A 19787-nucleotide genomic window follows, 5' to 3' on the forward strand; every position below is an offset into this window, starting at 1 on the left:
AGTAGCATACAGATGAGAAAAGGAACCTTTTGCAGCTTTTGAGTTCAGATGAGCAACAGCCTGAAGTTTTTTTGGTCATCCCTTGCTATTAACCATACAAAAAGTAGAAGATCCTGTAAAATAATGAAAGAAACGCTGATTAGAGTGAGCTTTCTCTAAGCTTGATGAAAAACAGAGCAGAAAAACAACTTGGGATATGAAAAGCCTCTGATCATTTTTCATGTTTAGATTATTTCATGCTAGTGACAGCTTGATATTTCTAATGGTGACTGTAACTGTAAAACATGACTTCGGGTCTAATTGTGATGCTTTGAATCCCTCTGCAGAATTTCAGTTAAGGTACCTCAAACCGTTCCTGAAGTTCTTCAGACAGATGAAGGGTACCTGGGAAACAACTGCACATGCGTTCAGCCGTGCTAGTTACTTTCTAGTAAGAAAAGTACCACTGAGCTAATAGTTTCTGTCACGGGTAGGGTTAAATGAGTTTCACTTACACATCTTCAGTTGCTGTCTATGAAGCATGAGTCAGGAGGAACCCTGCTTGACTTTAGCCTCTCTGGGGAACAGGGAGACTTGGCAGTTCAAGGAAAAACTTGTTTATAAAATGAACAAAAGACAGACAGATTGAAGCAGTCCTCCACAATGTCACTTTTAGAGTCACTTTTAAGATCAGAAACGCGCTGTAGCTGAGCCTGTCACCTGCTCTCAAGTCTGTTTACTGTACACATTACAAAGTGCAGTTATTATTGCTTGCTCTCCTTCTCAGATCTGGGTGTACCTTTTCAAAAGACCTTATGGAAAATGCCTAATGTAAACCTAGCTTTGGCCTCTGAAAGTCTGTCAGCTTTCTATCTATTGTTCAGCAGAGCACTGGTTATCTGACACTGCATACCAGGGAGGTTAAGTGAATGTCAGCTCCTTTAAAGGCACAGGTACCTGGAGCACTGAAGATTGAGCCTGCCCTTCATATGTGGTTACATGAGGTCTTTTTCAAAGTCATTATCCATGACTCATTATATTACCTAAACGGTTTTGGCTATTTCAGTCTGGGTCTAAATTCCAAACGACACCTACCCTTAAGGCTTTTTATATAAAGGTAACTGGGCTCTTGCATATATGGTAAAACATGCTGATGCACTTTGCATATTTTTCTGCTCTTCAGCCAGTCTGTCTAACAAGGCCAAAGACATGCTGCTGACTCAGGCCCAACATCTCTTACAATTTGTAGGATTTCTGTGTCTTCAGCCAAGTATCCAGAAGAGACACAGGGTAATTCATTGGTGAAAGAGGCACTGTGAAGTACTGAGGGCAACTACCAAACCAGAAGTGAAATTTTAACTTTAGTTAAATTGGAAAACTCTTTAACTTAGAGGTGTTCCTGCATCTCTGAATCTTACATGTTTCGTATCCTCTACATTTATGGTATAGGCAAAGAGCAAATAACGGCAACAGTTGAGGTTTACCTTGCGAAGGGAAACGCACAGCCCCAGCCAAGCTAGCATGAGAGCAATGTGACCTTTAGAAATCAACCTAATTTTTGCATGCTCAGTCTGTTTGGTTTAGGGGGCATTCATATTTCTCCCATACCTTCTTCTTCACACAGCTGTAGAGATACTCAGATAGGAGAGCTTTTGCACCATCTTGAGGAAGGAGCTCTTTGGTTTATATATCCAGATTCTCTTTTGTGCAGATAAGCTCAGTGCCGGAGTGCTGACTGTGCGAAATCTGATCCCCCGTTCGTGGAGGCACATTTACACCAACCCCAATAAAGCTAGAGAATCTCTGAAGAAAATGTTTCCCAAAGCAACCCTAACCAGTCAGGGAGAATCGAGAGTCACTGAGAGCTGATTCTCCTCAGTCCAAACAGACTTTTGAAAAGGTGGCTGAAGTTGATTAGAAATTTTTAGTAACCAGAGGGCATCATTTTTTATCATAACACTAAAGTCTCTTTCTTTCCTACTCCCACTTTTGAATAATTCACAGCTGAAAACTCAATTCACTTGGTGAACATGAAAGTTGGCCTTTGATCTAGAACTAAGCATGGAGAGCTTTGACCCAAGAGGAATGTATTTATTGAAGCTAGAAACAGTAGAAGCAAGGGTGTTAAACTGACTACAAAAACTGCGTTTTTAAAGGCTACTGCCTGAGTTTGCTAAGGTTGTGTATAAAGATTCAATTTATGGATAAAGTATAAAATATCGTATTTATTGGAGCTATTTCTTCTGTGCAGTTCTTCCCCAAATCAAGAGTTAGGTATTCTAATAATTTTCATTTATTAACAGCTTTTGAGCCCCTTTGCTCCCCTTGCCAGCGGTAGTTCTGTAGCTGGCTAAGAAGTGTCCTAGGACATAGGCAGCCAAGGTCTGAAGCTGAGGAAGCTTCCAGCCCCTGCATTGTGTTAGTCACCTTTGAACTCCTTCCCAGAAGACAGGGATCCCTATACAGAGGGAGATGTCGAAAAGCTTCAAGGGAACAGTTTGAGATACAAATATGCAGATCATCATTCTGACATCATTAAACTCCACTGAAGATTCAGTGATGTGAATGTACAAATTCAATGTGGCTCAACAGCTGTTTCATCCTAGGGCCCCAGTCAGGTTAATTTACTTCTGGGTTTCCTTCTGGAATTGAAAGGAAACTAGGGGACATTTTCAACCTTGAGAGATGGACATGAATTGTACCAAGTTTGTCCTAATACTGCTCTAGTAGTTCTCACATCTTCAGATGCCTAAAGGCAGGAGATCTATACCTTTGGTGCCATCCTATAAAGACACAACTGTGGTAGGCTGCAACACAGCCAACTATTTATTTCATGCATTTCCAGCTGAGGAAAAAAACCGAAACGAGAATCACAGTAATCTCAGGCCAACCACACAGGGCCCAGAGCTATGCAATGCAGGTTTGAGCCAGTCTGCACCAGCTCGTCAAGGAACTCGGATCCTTTCCTGGTGTGGTACATAAAGGCAGCATCTCCACTGGCTGGAAGCAGTCTGGCACAATGTGTCCAAGTTTCTATGCTACCATCACAGCCAGTCCCATCCTCCTGCCGAGAATGCAGAGCAGCACAGTACACATTACTATACCGAGCAGGAATTGGGTTCAGAGAGGTCTCGTGTTGCTCAGTTTTACAGTCCCGTGTGAAACTGGTGGTTTAGTATTAGTCCATTTTTTTATCGATTGGCTGGTCTAATGGGATTTATGTCTTTCACCCATGCTGTCTGAATGTACCAAGAGCCAGAAAAATCAGTGACAGACTCCCTGAAACAACGTACTCCCTGAAGTTGTAGTCTCCCTTCTCCAAATGTCTGCTGTCCCCCTTATTCCTAATGGTTATGCAGAACATCATAAACAGTCACCAAGTGTAGGACAATGTTGCACAGAATGAGCTAAAATTAAACTGTCCGACTTGTAAAGCTGTACTAGTTTAGCCTGAGAATTTCAGTGGAAATAGTTTTTGGCTAAGGACTTTATATCTGGTTTTGAAAGAGCTTCCAGTTCCCTGACTGTGAAGCCTGACCTACGGCCAAACTCAGAGCTCCAAATATCCAGCTTCTTAACTTTTAAGTCAAAGAATCGTTCTATGTATACATCACTGTGACAAAGCAGTACAATGAAAAACATTGAAAACAGTGCTTTTCCAAAGTTTTGCAAGGAAGATTATGGAGGAGATGATTGCTTGTGGCGAGGCCAGAACACGAACGAAACAAGCCTGCTGAGCCCCTCATGCTTACCTCCAGTTACCCCCTTGCAAAACTCCCACTGCTGGGCAATAGTCAGGGCATTTCCTAACCACCACCAAGTGACTCTGGGTGTACGATGACAGTTCTGTTGAACTTACTTTCCCTAATGAAACAGGATGAGTGACGTGAGCCTACAAACACAGCGTATGGGGCATGAGAAGATTGCACAGCCAGATGTGACTCATGGGGGATCCCAAGAAAATGGAAGGAGCCTCTCTGAAATAGGTTACGGGTAGCTACCCATACTCTCTTCAGCTTCATTCTTACTTTGCCCGTTAGCTGTAATAAAACAACCAAATGCCTTTAACAGATAAATTATGCATTTGGGGACACTGGCCTACTTGCATTTACATAGAATCGGGGATAACAGTTTTGTGTTATTCTTTGTTGTTTAATAAAGGTTTGAAGCCTATCTATGGTAAAGTGCTTAGCAGTGAACGGGTACTTTTAATATTCAGAATAAGGATTAGAAATCAGAAATAGTAACTGAAAAAGACCTTCCAATCACAAGGATCCAATATGGATAAACTTGAGATTTTTTTTAGAGAGTCACTGCTGAGACAGAGAAACATCTGTAAGCGCAGATGACTTTAAATGAGGCTGTACAGCTAATAATAGATTGCCTTCTACTAATTGCAAAGCTGTAATAAACCTAAAATACAAATGTTCCTATTTTCTTGCCCAACAAAAGATATAAGATGCTGTACTGATATGTCAGTACCACCCAGTACACTCAAATTTCTTCCAAGATTATTTTTATAGATGCTTCTCTGACTCCCTGGTGAACAGACAAAGTTTTTTCGCCCTTGGGAAGTCTGAACAAGGCTTTATTTTCTGTCGAAACAGAACAAGTCAGTCTGGGATCTTGCATCATATTCTCATTGTTGCCATATTTCCTTTCCTACGCACATCAGTAGCAATTTGAAAATATTAGTTAAAGTGTCTGCAGCTTGTATGGGGAAAGCTGCATTGCACATCCAGACTCATACAAGTTTGACTGGACTTTGACCCCTTAAGGCAGTCTGCTATAGTAACGGTGCGATCTGATGAACCCATTCCCAGCACATCAGATCTGGGATGCAGCAGGGGCTGGTGATCAAGTGAATGGGGACTACATGCTATCCTGAGCATATGCTGTATCATTTTGGAGATTGTATTCATTCTCTGACTTAAAACACGCGTTCTGCATGGACTTACATTTTTTCCAGTGGCATAGTTTCAGATTTGAGTTCAACAAGGGGACCGGTGGGGGTAAATCCTGTCCTCTCTCCTCGTGACTCAAAGAAAGTGGCAACTTCCTATGTATTCTTCCATTGAACATTCAGAATGCTAAGGCCAACAGTGTGATTTTGGTTGCCGGGAGCTCCTAAACAAAACACTGACACTCTTGCATTAATCCAAGATTTCTGGCTCACTTTTAGATTATAGACCAGCCTGGAAGGAGTTAACAATCATTTCCCTGCTGCCCAGCAGCAAATTCTCCTGCAAAATATCTACAGGTAGCTAGAAACAAATACCTACCAAGGTATATGAGCATGGGGGCATCTGAAACCCTCTTCTGCAGCTAGCAGGCATCTCCTCTGATGGCCATATGTAAAGTTACTAATGGTTGTGGCAGCGTCGGATGGAGGAAAGGGGTTAAGGGGTTGAATGTCTGAAGCTACTCTTTCAGATTACTTTATTCAAATCCTGGATCGTAAAGGTTTGTTAACGCCTAAGTCTTTCTCAGAACATTAAAAAAAAAGCAAACTTACACTAGAGTTTCAGTGCTGTGTTCACTGGTAGTATGGGAGTGCTGGAACTGGCATGTCATGGCTCTAGACTGAAAAACTCCAACTACAAGGATATAAAGAACATGTGGAACCTTCTGCAGCCAAGTGCTTGCAATCCATAAACCACAAACTGTATGTGGGCTTGTGGAGATGAGAAGCACTGCAATTCATTAGTGAGCACAGCTGCACATGTAGATAGAGGTCTCTATATCCTAAGATGTGTTTGGAGCCTACGTAACTGTATCGTGCATGAGCCATTGCCATGGTACAACTGGCTGAGCTGTTCTGAGGGACACAGATGCTGTTCAAGACATTGTCATAGTTGTGCTTATTGAGCTGTAGAATCCATGACCCAAAGCATGTGTATGTGTAATGAACTGTGCAATGAGGCCTGGAAAACAAGCACAAAGATTTATACCTTTATACCTATACCTCAGCCAGTGTAAAGAAGTTAAAAAAAAAAAAGGTCACTATGAGAAATTGAGCTGTTTATCATATTTTGCTTCTCAGCTGCAGGGAGTCAAGCCTGATAGAGCAGCTGGTGGCCAAACAACTAGACAAAATAAATACCTGGTCACAACAAAAGTACTACCAGTAAGCAGTTAACATCTGATTCTAAATTAGAGCTTCTTCTTGGAAGTCATCCGTGAACTGTCCCCTCAACAGAAGGTTACAGTGTGCCTGTGTATGATGTAATTGCTCTGGCACTAACAACCTGCTGTGAACTAACTCTTCTGGGATTATTTAATTCACAATAACCGGGTTACTGAGTTAATCTGTAGTGTTGTCCAAATTAGGGCATAGAACTAGAAAGAAATTCCTTGGACCTCAGGTCCAGTCCTCCTCCTATCACAAAAAAATTGTTCATTATCGATTGCATGATGACCTGCCATCTCAAATTCATTCTTTTTTGAATCCGTCCTGACTCGGTGGGGAAGCCTGAAGGATAACCTAGGTCTAGTATGAACAAGGCTATCTCCTTTTTCACTGTGTCAGCTGATAAAAGATTTGTTTGTTCATTAATATCACCCAGTTGAAAATATAAAATTTGACTCGTTTTGCTTTTTAGGCTGTCCTCTTTAATATTCAGATGGAAATACGTTCATTCAGCTGGTATTGTGCAAAACAGAAGATAGTGAATATGCAGAGTACAACCAAGTTGTAGTGACTTTACTTTGAATTGCACAAGTAGCAGTAAGTATTTGAAAACAAAATTTTAAAGTATTTTTGTAATGGGAGCCTCCATGAAGTATATGCTGAATGGAATAATTCTAATACCTACATCTCTAAGTTTTGACAATTTACATTTTCTGTCATTTGGTCTGCTCCAATGAGTCACACCGCATAATCATACTTAGAATTACAATAAACTTGAAAGGCCAGCAATCGTGAACACTTGGTATTTATAGAATGGAGAAGTGATAACTAGTACTTTCAATGTAAGAATTTAAGCTTGCTGAAACTTTTCCAGCCAGGACAGTTTTCCACCAGAAAATGTTGATTCAGTGGAAACTTATTGGGCTATTTCTGGTTGGTCCTTAATCTTAGCATCTCTCTTTATGCTGATGTTGAAATGTATCCTGCTTAATTGATACTGTGGATGACTCCTTCTTGCTCATTTTCTCCTTCAGCTCGGATCCAGTAAAACTGTAGGTCCATCTTTGGCACTCTAGTGCTGTGCTGGTAAACATGTAGGTACAACTTTTTTTAACAGTAGTTTCAAGTACTAAGGTTCTTTTTTTACCAAAAAGAAACTTACAGATATGAACACATGGTTATCACTGCTACATCCCTTCTCAGTCCAGGTTATTTTCCTCCATTTACTGTCAGCTGACATGACCCATAGTGTATAAATCGGATTATCGCCGCTTATATCACTAGAGTCTCCCACTGTTAAGTGGCTCCTGTGCATTCTGAGAATACCACTATCCATCGTTTTGCTTCCAGGGCAACCTCTCTTTGTGTTTTGCATTGCCTGGAGTAACTCCTAAACATGATGAACGCTGTTGCCTGGCTTCTTGTGAATCTGAGCAAGGTCACGTCACTCTGGTCTTCAGACTTTGCTAGCTCCCATGTCTGTTTAATATTGTAGCCTAAACTTCCCTTCTCATTACTCATCTTTAATCTTGCTTCAGACTGTCTCAGGTTTTACTTTGCCCTGCTACTCACTTCTGTTGCAGTGCTAGTTGCTTTTGTCTCTCTTTATAATCACATCGCATTGGATACAATAGCTGCCTCCTGTGCGGCTTTCCTGGGCCTCATTAACTCATGCTGAAGTTTCATATTTCAGATGCCAGTTTAAGGCTTTGGTCATAATCTTCAAAGTAGTTAATGGATCAAGCCTTAGCTACATTAAAGGCTGAATTTTGATCTGTGAACCATCATGACAGCTGCATTTCCTTGGGGCAATGTAGATTACAAAGCCTAGGAGGAAGTGTATGAAAGGGAGGAACAAGGCAGTCGTAACTGCGAGAAGCAAGTGATGGAAAAACTATTCAGAAGATATTCTACAGATCCAGACCTTTCAAAATTTAATCACTCCGAACATTGATTTCCCCCTCTATCCTAGCAAACAAACAAACAAACCAGCAACACCTCAGCACCATCATTAAAACAAATTCTGAGTAAATTTTTTTCTGGAAAGCTACCAGAAAGTCTGCCATAAAATTGTGCTTTAAATGCAAAGTTCTCAAATAGCCAAGTGCTAGAACAACTTTTCTCCCTTGTCTTCAGTTGTGTTGCTGCAGTCACAGAACGCCTCAGTGTTAAGAGATTGTTTGTATGAAGCAGAATCAACAACAAAAATTAATGCAAAATATTCAAATAGAAACAATCAAATGCAGATGAGTAGTCTCTTCTTCAAGAGGGACTTTCTGTGAAGCTGATGATGAATATAGTACACAGTTTATTTTTGAAGATAAACCAGACTTTTTCATTCCTATTCTAAGCTGAATTAGTGTATTTCAGGCTTAGTGTTTATCCAAACACAAAAGTCCCACTGGTTAATCTTCCATGGAGGTTTCAACCAACTCAGTTAAATTGGTATAAACACTTCTGTAAAGACTCTTAGTTTAGTTTATGTCAATTTGTAATCTGTTTATGGCAACCCAAAATAAGCTATTCTTATACTTGACTACAAATGTCAGCCAACTTCTTGCACCGATTTTGACTAAACTGATTTAAAATAGACCCCTAACATAAACCAGTGTAACTTTTCTGTAAACTGGAAACTTTCTTTCGTAAACTGGAATCTTCAGTGTACTGCATGTCACGTCCTCCCTCTTGTGGCTGACACCAAGATTCACAGCGCTGGGGAAAGCACATTAAAGCCTAAAATGGATTAGGCTGTCCTTAGGCATGACCTGGCAACAGGGACAGTAAACTGACAATTATTTTGGTATTCAAAGATATATAAACACAGTTTTACAAAAAGAGAATAACAAAATACTCGAAGTTGTTAATTTGAAAAACAGAATTTATAATTATTTTGGAATAAAGTAACTACTAAATTATCAGTAAATATTTCTGTTAAAATTACTGTACTAGTAGTAATGTACTATACTAGTAGTATAGTTTATTACTATTAGTATGCTACTGATGCTTGTGCTCTGGGAAGGTACTAGAAAAGGGAAGTTGGCAAGGATGGATAACCAGGAATGGGGGTGTCTTGTTTGAGGTAGGGACAAGGAGAGAAGCTCCAGAGGAATAAGGCTTGAAGATCTGCGAGATGGTCTGGAAACTACATTTCTAAACTGAGTGTCCCTTTGCATTCTCTGGTGGTAGACGAGTGGCTGAAAAGCTGCAAAGGAGACACTGAGTGTCTGCATCTTTGCCCCACCGCAGTGATGTGGCCTTCGTTTGCGGTGGCGGGCCGTGCTGGCCTTCCGAACCTGCTCTGCCCATTCAGATACTGAAGATGGAAATACAAACCAGCGTGACTGGTGGGTGAGGTAAGCTGTGCTTCTCACAAATAGCTGAACTATGTAAAATAGATTCCTGCCTTTACTTGGTCCTTGTCTGATTGATTACCTGACCTAACTGAGCAACCATTAGGTGATTTTCAGCATGCTTAGGGGGAGGCTTGAAGTTGCCAGAAGGATCTCAGTCCTGCACTCACAGATTAATGTAATTGTTGTGATTACTTTACTGACATTTTCCCTAAGTAGGCTTGGTGCCAGATGAGTCCTCTATTCTCTTGCTCCATCCTGCCAGGGTAAAGCTGTCACTTACATTCAGGCACAGCGTTTGCCTATTGCATATTGTACGCATTTCGAAGTGCAAGCTGAAAGCTGGCACCTCTCAACTTCTTCTCATTAGAGACTCAACAATCCTATCTTGTTAGGATCCACCTCTTCCATAAGAGCACCAGGACTGAGGAACGTAGTAAAGTTTATCTAGAGGTAGGGAGGTTCAGGACATGGGAAGGGAAGAGGAAAAGCACTACATAATACTTGTGCAGTTGAAGTGCTAAGGCTTGGACAACTGGCCCAAGCCAGAGTTGACCTATAGATGACTCCTGTATATTTTATAACAGATAACCATTGTGCTAGTAGGTATTGTACTAGGTTATAACTAACCACCTATACTGATGTAAAAAGTGCTAAAATGTTGAAGTATTGAAGCCTGAACAACAGGCCCCAAGCCAAAGCTGCTTAGTATGTAGTCATTAACAAAATATGTATGCTCATTAATGAAAGATGTAGCTTAGATATCATATACTCATCACTGATGATGAATGTAATGAAAACTTGTCTATCCTGAATGTATCTTTCTTCTTCTTTGCATAGAGGCAAGTTAACAAAGCCATGAAGACAGCTGTCCAGCCTTGGGACCAGACGTGTGGCCTTGTTCTAAAAAGAACATAATAAATTAGATAAGCAGAGAGGCTCCCTTAGCTTCTCCTTCGAGACCTGGCCAGGCTCTGGGGGGAATCTAATGTGAGATTGAACATCTGGTTTCAGGTGCCAGCTATTCTGGCTTGCTGATTTTTGGGTATATAAGGCTGGACCCGCTCACGGCGACTTTGGGTGTCTCACCTACGGGTGGACGCACCACGTAGGATTTCCCACTTGCCGGGAAAGGCTCAACAAATCCTCGATGCAACCGGGGCTGCCCAGCGCCTGCGGGTCTGGATGATGGGAACGTACGCAAGTGGTGGTGGATCTTTCTTAATCACTATTCTCTCTCTCAGGTAGTAATGATTTGATGCATTACCCTGTGTTTTCCTATTTGTTTAAGTGCACTGTTCTGTCTTTTCTTACTGTATGTTTTCTGTATTATTCTGTTATATTATTTAGTTATTTCTAGTAAAATACGCCTGCTCTTTTCACTCTGGTGTCTGAGTTTAATTGGTATCCCTAATCAGCAAAACAGCAGTGGGGAGGAACTCCTCCTGTGCCCCTAAGTCTGGGGTTAGCATCTCAGGTCATCCACAAAAAGGTAGTTGGGGAAAAGACAGGTGCTGTCAGAGGAAGCAGTTCTCAAGGAGAGGATGGGACCTATAAAATTCCCCCCTTTGATATGCCAGTGGTACACACTAGCAACTCATCTACCTTGCCTTACCTATGGTAGTGAGGCAGCTTGTGGCAGAGGCAGCAGCTGTGTGACCAGGAGGGCATCTGAGATAGCTGGGAGCTCCTGTGCCCAACGGGAGACATCCCACACCCGTGAGCAACCATGGACAACATGGGCATTAATGGGAGGGGCTACAGTACGAGCCATGCTAGTAAGTCAGCAGTTAGCTGAAGCTGATTTCCTATGCTGCTAGAATCTAATGTAAATTAGAAGTGAACACTCAGTGAAGAGTAGCCTGGATTTTCTTCAGTTGCTTGGTTCTCAAAATGCTGACCAGCCAGCACTGGCCAGTATTAAGGACTGCTACACAGGTCAGGAGCAGAGCAGACCAGAGCAGAGTTGTCTTCCAGCAGCCCAAGCAGTCAACAGAATTCACTGCACCAGTCAAGCTGGGCATTGCATGGGTGAATGCAAAATAATCATAGTGCAGGAGAAAGTGTTTCTGTTTGGCAGCAGGGTTGCTGGAATAATCAGAGATCTGAAATCTTATTACTCAAGATTTCTTCCAACTCTATTTTCAGTTATGTTGTCACCAAATTTTGGATTTTCTAAACTTTGTAGGATCTGTAAACAACTTCAGTCTAGCAAGGCTGTGCCCATTGTCAGGGAGCAGCAAGCACCAGCTGCTCCCTAAGGGGCAGGGAGCCAGAAGCCGAGTGCAGTAACACAGCCAAGGTCCAGCCCCACGCTAACCAAGGAGGCCAGACCCAAAGATAGCAGCTAGGCTCAACCATGAGTCCGGATCATCCCACAAATTCACAGTGATGAGACAGGACCAACAGGTCAGTCCACAAGTCAGGGCCAGGATCAGGTCTCCTGAGAGTATAGTGCAGTGACTGCTGGGCAGGTTCATAGTTAAGAGGCAGATCCAAGGTCAAGCTGGGAGGTCAATCCAGAGGTCAGGACCAGAGAGGTCCATGGCCAGGTACAGTCATGGCTGAGCAGTACTCCTGCAGCATAGTTTGGGCCAGGACTGAAGGCCCAGGGCTGTACTTAAGTGGAGCTCCCAGGCCCATGTACAGCAACTGTGGGTGGAGAAACCAGGCGAGGCTGGTCAAGGCCAGCATGGCCTATTAGTGCCCTCAGGGCCCCGAGACTCTGTGTGAAGAGTGTAGGTGACCTCTAGCAATGCCCTCAAAGAAAATGCATAGAGAAGAATAAAGAATTCACATGGGGAAGATAACTGGCTGGGACCCCAAGGAGTCTGGAAAGATAAAGTGTGTATTGGCAAAACTTTTCATAGCACATTTTGGAGAGAGATGGTCAGGAAAGAGAGAGTTTATGCTTGTCAAACACGTAAGGAGTCAGTTTGGCTGCAATCTGCTCAGGTTTCTGAAAGCACTGGGCTTTCATTATGCAGAATCAGTATTTGCCTGGTCACCCAGTGGTGACTCATTGTAGGATTCAGCCCTGAGAGGAGGAGAGAGGGACACTGAATTCAAAGTGATCCTGAGTTCCCTTTGTCACAGTTATTCCCATTGCTTATTAAATTAAATGTAGGGTGGGAAAGCACTTCAAGAGAACAGCTAGGCAAAGGATGAAGCACCTCTTCCATACTGAAGGCCAAATAGGTCTTTGATGACCAATAGTAACCAATTATTATTGTCATTCAGTAACAAGATGGAAAAAAATCATGTGGCTATTTAGCTTTATGATGGAGTTGTACATCTGGCTTCATAGTTTGGGCTCCTCCTCTCTGATCTCAGTTATTCCTCTGTGTTCAGGAACAGTGAAGTGACAAGTGTCAGGCAAGGAAAGGTGACAGTGCAGAAGTTATCCTTGCTGAACAGCAGTGGTATAAGGTATTCATTGACTGGACATAATGCAAACTGGACAAAAGTGTTGCAAAGTTCATCTTTTTAACATGTATTAATTCAACCCACTGACACAGACATTTTGGACATCCTGTTCACATGGTTTGCATTAAAGCATTATGAAATCCCAAATTCTGGTGCCAGATGGTTTTGGATTACTTTGCTTCTATAAAGGGTTTAATTTGGGTGCATGGAAAATGTAAAATATTCTGGTAATAGTTTTAGCAGGACTACATAGTCTGCATTTGATTTATTCATCAACTATGCTATCTGCCTTCTGCACGTTATATTCCGAGCCATGATGAAACTTCAAAACATGAATTCAAATTTACTGACTTCCCAGAACAGACTATGCTCTGTAAAATGCTTAAAGAGATTGACGTGAAAGGAAATATTCCTAAAGACCCACTATGCTGAGAAACCACACAGTGAATAAAAATAGCCCTCTCTTTCCGAATACATGTCTCCTAAGAATGCATTGAGCCTGGTCCTGAATGTGAAGCGAGAAAAGAGAGAATGGGTAAAGGTCAAGCATACAGCTGTTGTTCCTGCCAGTAAGCATTTCGCTTGCTTTACTTGATGAGCTGAATGAGCCTTTTAGCTACTACTAACAGGGATCACATTTTTCAGATGATCTTTTCTTGGTGCAACAGATGAGCACTAGGAGTATAAATATGGAGTTAACTTGAAATTAGATCTGTTGGAATTCACACATCCTGTTCTACACGGTATGAGCAGGGTGAAGTGGCCCTTGCACTTTCTGAATTTCATCCTGCATGGACCACCGTCACATCACGTACTGGGTGGCTCCTGCCTTGTCATTATTCAAATATAGAATTACTTCCCTGATCCAGTCACACTCCCAAGTGCAAGTGCAAAATGTTGACCTGGTTAAACCAGTAGCTTTCTAGGATATAGGAATAAAAATAAGCTGGACTGTATTTTAGGAGAACACTTTAAAGTTATTTCTTTGACTGGATGTGATTTTAGTTTGTTTGTTTAAATTTACTCTAGATGGGAAGCCAGTGACTAGCTACAGACGGTCTTTCTCTCAGTATCCTCTTTTCTAGTTTTTCAGAAATAAATTGCTTATTTTCAGGGACAGCACAAAAGTTAAGGGCATGACATATGCACAATTATCTTGTTCCTAGAGACATAAAGGGATGTAGGCTGGTTTGTACAGAGGGATTCCCCCGGCTCTGCTCAACCACTTCTAGCAGTTTTCATTCCCCCATTTCCCACAAGTATTGTTTTCCTGTTTCAGTGGAAAGCCCAGAACGAGAGGTGTCAAATAGAAGAACAAAACAGAAGTTTCGGACTTGATTTGGACAAATTTAGTATTGCCAAAGAGTCTGTGTTTCCAGTTGTACTGCAATAAATAGATAGAAAATCATTGACTTGCCTTACTTACATTTGATCAGTCTCCAAGTACTCTTGAATAATTACTTAGGAGTCATTTTTCTATCAAGTTATTCTCTAAAAAGAAAGTGAAACGAAGCAAAACCTAGAGGAGTCTTCCAAGCTGTCATCAAAATCTGAGCTCCACATGAGATCTACACAAAACAGTGGACCATTACAAGATTATAGAGGAATCATGACTCTGTGAACACCGATCTCTATTACATAGTCTCAGGTGAGTTTCCTCAGCTGTATCGCCCTGCCAGTGCAACTGAAAGTAGAGTTGCTGATGTCAGCTAAGACTGTACTAAGACCTAGAATTTTTTAGAGAGGTGGAGATGGGGAGGAGTAAGAATAATATCAACAAGTACATCAGGCAATAACGAGGTACTGCGATCTTGCTGAGGTCAGCATCACACCCAAGACTCAGAAAGGCTGACTGCAATGGATTAAGTCATAACCTTAGAGCTGAGTATATGTTGATTGCTTCGCACAACTTCTGAGTTATGCGGTGGGGTAAATTTCAGAAATGACTTTTAGAATTAAAGTGTCAGTAGACTTAGATATAACGGTAGGATGGAGAAGTATGTGAAGCAGATACAAAGCTTAACATGGGCTTTAGATGCAGGCAATGCATCCAGATGTTTTTTAGGATCTGTATTTGCAGAAAGTGTACTTCAGCAACCTCTGCTTCAAATGAATGGAGACACTTGTGCGAGTGGTTTGTTACACTCTGTAAAACCTTATTGGTTAGCCTATGCTGTGTCAATGATACACTTTTTAAAACTGGAAAGACAGAAATTTCCATCTTCCTCACTTTGTCATTTTTCCCATTGGCTCCTCTATCTATCTAGAAGTAGTCCAAAAAGGGATAGAGTACCATGTATTATTTACCAGTGTTTTCCTCTGGAAGACTATGGTGGGTTGCTTGTGACTCTACCAAATTTTAATCATTTTAATACATTTTTCAAGATGAATGTCTTCCCCCACCTGGTTAGAGACACACTCAGTTTACACTGGAGCAACTTAATAAAACTGATTCAACAATTTCCAAGGATGACCCTTGGCTTAGAAGAAGTTCCTATGACCTCTTTTCTGATAACTCCAGTGCTCCCATGTGTCAGGGTTAAGACTTGCCTACAACTGTGGTCATTCCTCACTTCAGAGTGTCTCAAATATAGAACCTTTGAAAATGAAGCATATACACTTAATCACCACCTGCGAAAAGTTTAGTTTATGTGGTACCACACAGGTGATCTGTGACACAAACATGGATAGAATTCAGTTACCCAGGACTATGCTCAGCTCTCTGAAGCATAAAACTGTCCTTTCCTTTTCGTGTAGTCTCCTGCCCTCATTGTGCATCTCCCAGCTTTTCCAATAAGGTAAACGTTCCATTAGCATGCAACACAGATTCACTCCAAGGAGGCCGGGAAAAAACAGCATTGAATTATTTCACTAAAGGCTATTGTAATTCTGTCTACAAGATTCCTAAATTAAGGTTGTGTAAGCAATCTTAACTCTAGCATGTCCCAATTTTGGAGTGCCTGGTCTGCAACCTTTTGCATGTATTCTAATAACTGCATTTGTTTTCTGGATGAATTTTGTCTAGAAATTCACATGCATCATCAACATTCTGCAGGTACTGTTTCTAGCAGTCTCAGTGCTCAGATATGCGGGCCCGAAGAATTAACAATTATATTCACCAATACTAACAGACTGGCCAAAAGGCACTTTCCTGTCTTAGTAGAGGGAAGTTTCATTTCATTAAATGAAAATTTAATAGAAGAGCCCACTCAGACCTTCCCTTTATACAAGGGAAAGAGATTTCTGTGTCCACCAGATGAGGAATGATGAGCTGTTTGATTAACATACCTCCCTGTTCTTCCTTCAAATTTAAAACCTGTCTAGGCTTGCTGGAATCATTGCCTTTGGGGAGCACAGATTTTCAACTCCATGCAGAAGCAGTCTGGCTATCAGTTGTGGTGTTAAGAGATTTCAGTCATCAGGGCCATCTACAACACAACTTGCAGATGTACAAAGAGTTAAGTTACAGTCAGCAATACAATGGAGGTCCTGCATTTCAGGTCTCTATTTCAAACCAAATGCACAGAGCTTTTAATTACTCATGTAGGCTGGCAGGAATTTCATGACCACAAACCTGTTCATCAAGTTAACTAATTAACGTATTTGTTTCTGAATGTTCCAGTGTCAACGTTACTCACTGTATGAACGTTTGTAACAATAGAAGGATCAGGCAACACCCAAGGTCATTCCCAACTCAAAATATGAAAATACATTCTTGAGGTACTTTCCATTTGCTATCACTTTTATCACTTTTCCCACTTTGAAGCTGACTGAGAGCTGCTTCCAGGAAAATGATCATGACCCTAGCAGATAATGTGTTTCATCCTGATACACACTAAAGAGAAAAATGTGATAATTTTTGAAAAATAATGTCTCCTTTCTTCAAAGGCAGAAATCAGTTAATTCTATTTATTCTTCAGTTTTCAGGGGTATCTGATTTTTCTCTTAATTTCACATGCAACCTCCTTTTTCTTACCTTTTACTAAATACCAATATTGTGCCATTTTCAGGCTCACATGGATAAAACATCCTCCTAGATGACTCATTTTATTAGTATGACCAACCTTGGAGATGGATGTTGATGATATAATTATGCCTAGACTTTCAGTTGCCTGAATCTTAAAGAAAGAATTTTTTTAAAGAAGACTTTAATATGAAGCGTACCTATTAAAGCTGAAGATGATGATGATGATGATGATGATGATGATGATAATAATAATAATAATAATAATAATAATAATGTGAGGCTGAGTTCTTGCATATTTAATTACTATAATATGGCAGTATCAAGTAGGACGCCAGTGAGGAAAAACAAACCATACTTTTAAGCAAAGAGAGGCTTTTTACTCCATTTTATTGAATAATGAATGCTGTAAACAAATACCATATCTGCATCATCATCTACCTTTATAGTGTTTATATAAATTACAAAACAGTTGTCGTATATAGCGTACGTTGTACCCTCAACTTGGAATTAGAGATGTCTTGAAAACCAAGTGTCTGAGTTCTGAAATCCATATGCATAATTTGATGTAATTTGCCAAATGGACCAGTGGTGCTTAAATCACTCAGGTAGTTGATTGGAAATCCCCTTTTGGAGTATAATTAAACACTTTATTTCACCCATCTGTATCTGGCACTGAAAAATAAACTTTGTTGACAGCTGTCTTAAAAATTACATTATAGGTGCTGTATTCCTGCATTTTATTATTCTTGTAAACTCTTCCTAAAAGAACTAGAATCAAAATCCTAGCCAAATCTAGTTAACAGAGCTTTTAAGCAGATTCTGTTTTCTACCTAAGAGACTATATTTCAGCAGTGATCCTGTTTATCTTCTATGCCCAAGATGTTGTGAAATTGTGCTAATAGTTGTGAACCACTGGGAAAAAAAATGCCTTAGAAGTGTGAAGTCTCCTTGCTCATGTAGTGGGGTAGGAAATTCAAAGAGCATTGCCACATGTTCTGAAAGATATGGATTTATTCTGACTCCTCCATCACTCTTAAGACTAAGATCTTTAAAAAATCACTTACTATTTCATATTAAAAAGTCATCTAGTATTTAACCCATACTTCAGGCAGACCTGTTTCTGCTCTTTTCCAAACAGGCATCCCTTTTTATTGGGCACTGTTTTCCTTCCCTCGCTATGAATGAGCTCTCCTTGAGCAGCAGACTGGATAGTGACTTCACTTCTGTCCTTGTAATGCAGCTTGGCCAAGCTACAGAACATGCAAGAAGGAACATCTTTCTTTTTAATTGTTTGTTTCTGCCAGGTTGGGATATAGCAGTGTTTAACCCTGTAATTTTAATCATAGCATTTTTCCATTATGAGCCACGTAAGTCACTTTTCTGAAGCAAAGGACTAGAGGTACAATGTCCTGCTGTGGCATTGACAACAGCAAGATAGGAATTTAGTTACAGATCACAACCTATGTGCAATACTCGGGACAAGAATCTTTTGCACTCCGTGTAATTCTGAAGTCACACAAAATGTGTAAGTGGGTTTTCCAGCCACGCCAGAAAGATCACATAGGAAGCAAAAACATCAGGGGAAACAAAATCTCACTGCATACAACATTACAAAATAGAAATAACCAGCTTAAACAGCTTCTCTATAGGCCTGATGTTTGGAAACATTCCTCAGTTTCCACTGAATACAGGTTTAAGGAATTCCAGTGTTAGGTGTGCGTAAAATGAAGGCTGATGAGATAAACCTATGAAAATCCAGGACTGTCCTTCTCAATGTGCTACGTTGATGCAGCCGCTGGTCTAAAAAACACCATGTTGGCTGCACTACGACTCTCCTCGCTTTCAGATATGCAGATACCCATACGCAGAGATGTCCAAACACCCTGAGACATGAAAGGCCAGAGTGATGGTAGCGTGAGTTCAACCCGTGCGTATCACAGCAACAGAACTGAAGTTCTTAACTGTAGCATCACGTTTCATTTTATCCCGCAGGACCCCTGCTTCTCCTTAAGCGATGTAAGAGCAGCGTATGCTGGGCAACATATGGCTCCTGTCTAGACTATATTTGCTATACGTTAGTACAGCTCCACCAACCCTTCAGCACCCGTGTCCCTACACACACATCCAATGCCTAACTGTGACTCCAAACAGTTTTCAAGTTGACTAGCAGAACTGAATGTGTTTAGTGTGAGAAGGGAGGTCTTTTAGGAAGAAAGTGCAGTGGCAAACATATTTTGAAAGGTCGAATTTTAAATGGAAGCCCTTTCTGCATTCATACCAGAGACGAGTTTACATAAAAGTACAAAGGTAAACTGTATGTTCCAGAGAGAGCTATTCCTAGATTCCCCAAAACTAATGCACCACAAGATTTTATGAATAATCAATTCAAAAAGCTGTAAAAGAGAAGCAAATTATTTATTTATACAGAGCAGATCACACCTATTTTGAATTACGAATTATGAATTTCTATAGCGGACCATATGTGCTCATGATTAAATCCTTTTCTGAAACTCAAGACTTAGATAGCTATCCACTAAGTTAAATTTACATGTTAATGAGAAGCAGCCTAGGAAATGAAGATAGTTCCTTCCTAAGTAAAACTTTTGCTTAAAACAGTGAAATGCACTCACAGGAAATGAAAACAGCACTGATGGCAGCACAAAAGTTGTGCAGAGCACATCCTGAGCTGAGCCTTATGAGTAGCTTCCACAGGGCCTGGCTTACAAAGGTGGCTTTAAGTCAGCATTACACTCTGAATTTAGGGATGCAGGGCCAATTGCCTGTGTTCTAACAGTCAGCAAAACCCAGGACCTCTATACGTTTTTGCAATGCCCGTTTACATTTCCAGGACTGAAATTAATAAAACAATTTGAGACTACCCCAACAGGAGGAGAGCAGAATCTGGCTGTATGCATCAAGAAGAAAAAGATGCTTC

At 40.9% G+C, this 19787-nt stretch overlaps 1 long non-coding RNA gene across 1 annotated transcript in view; it reads left to right on the forward strand.

Moving 5' to 3' along the window:
• LOC141928441 (uncharacterized) overlaps window positions 1-10434 on the forward strand; it is a 49347-nt gene extending 38913 nt beyond the window's left edge. Inside the window, exons 3-5 of the long non-coding RNA XR_012624757.1 lie at window positions 6582-6706; window positions 9296-9462; window positions 10300-10434. This is a non-coding gene — a long non-coding RNA (uncharacterized LOC141928441). The remainder of the gene's footprint in view (window positions 1-6581; window positions 6707-9295; window positions 9463-10299) is intronic.
• Window positions 10435-19787: the final 9353 nt, after the last annotated feature.

This window comes from Strix aluco, chromosome 11, assembly GCF_031877795.1.
Source record: "Strix aluco isolate bStrAlu1 chromosome 11, bStrAlu1.hap1, whole genome shotgun sequence".
NCBI classification, from domain to species: domain Eukaryota; kingdom Metazoa; phylum Chordata; class Aves; order Strigiformes; family Strigidae; genus Strix; species Strix aluco.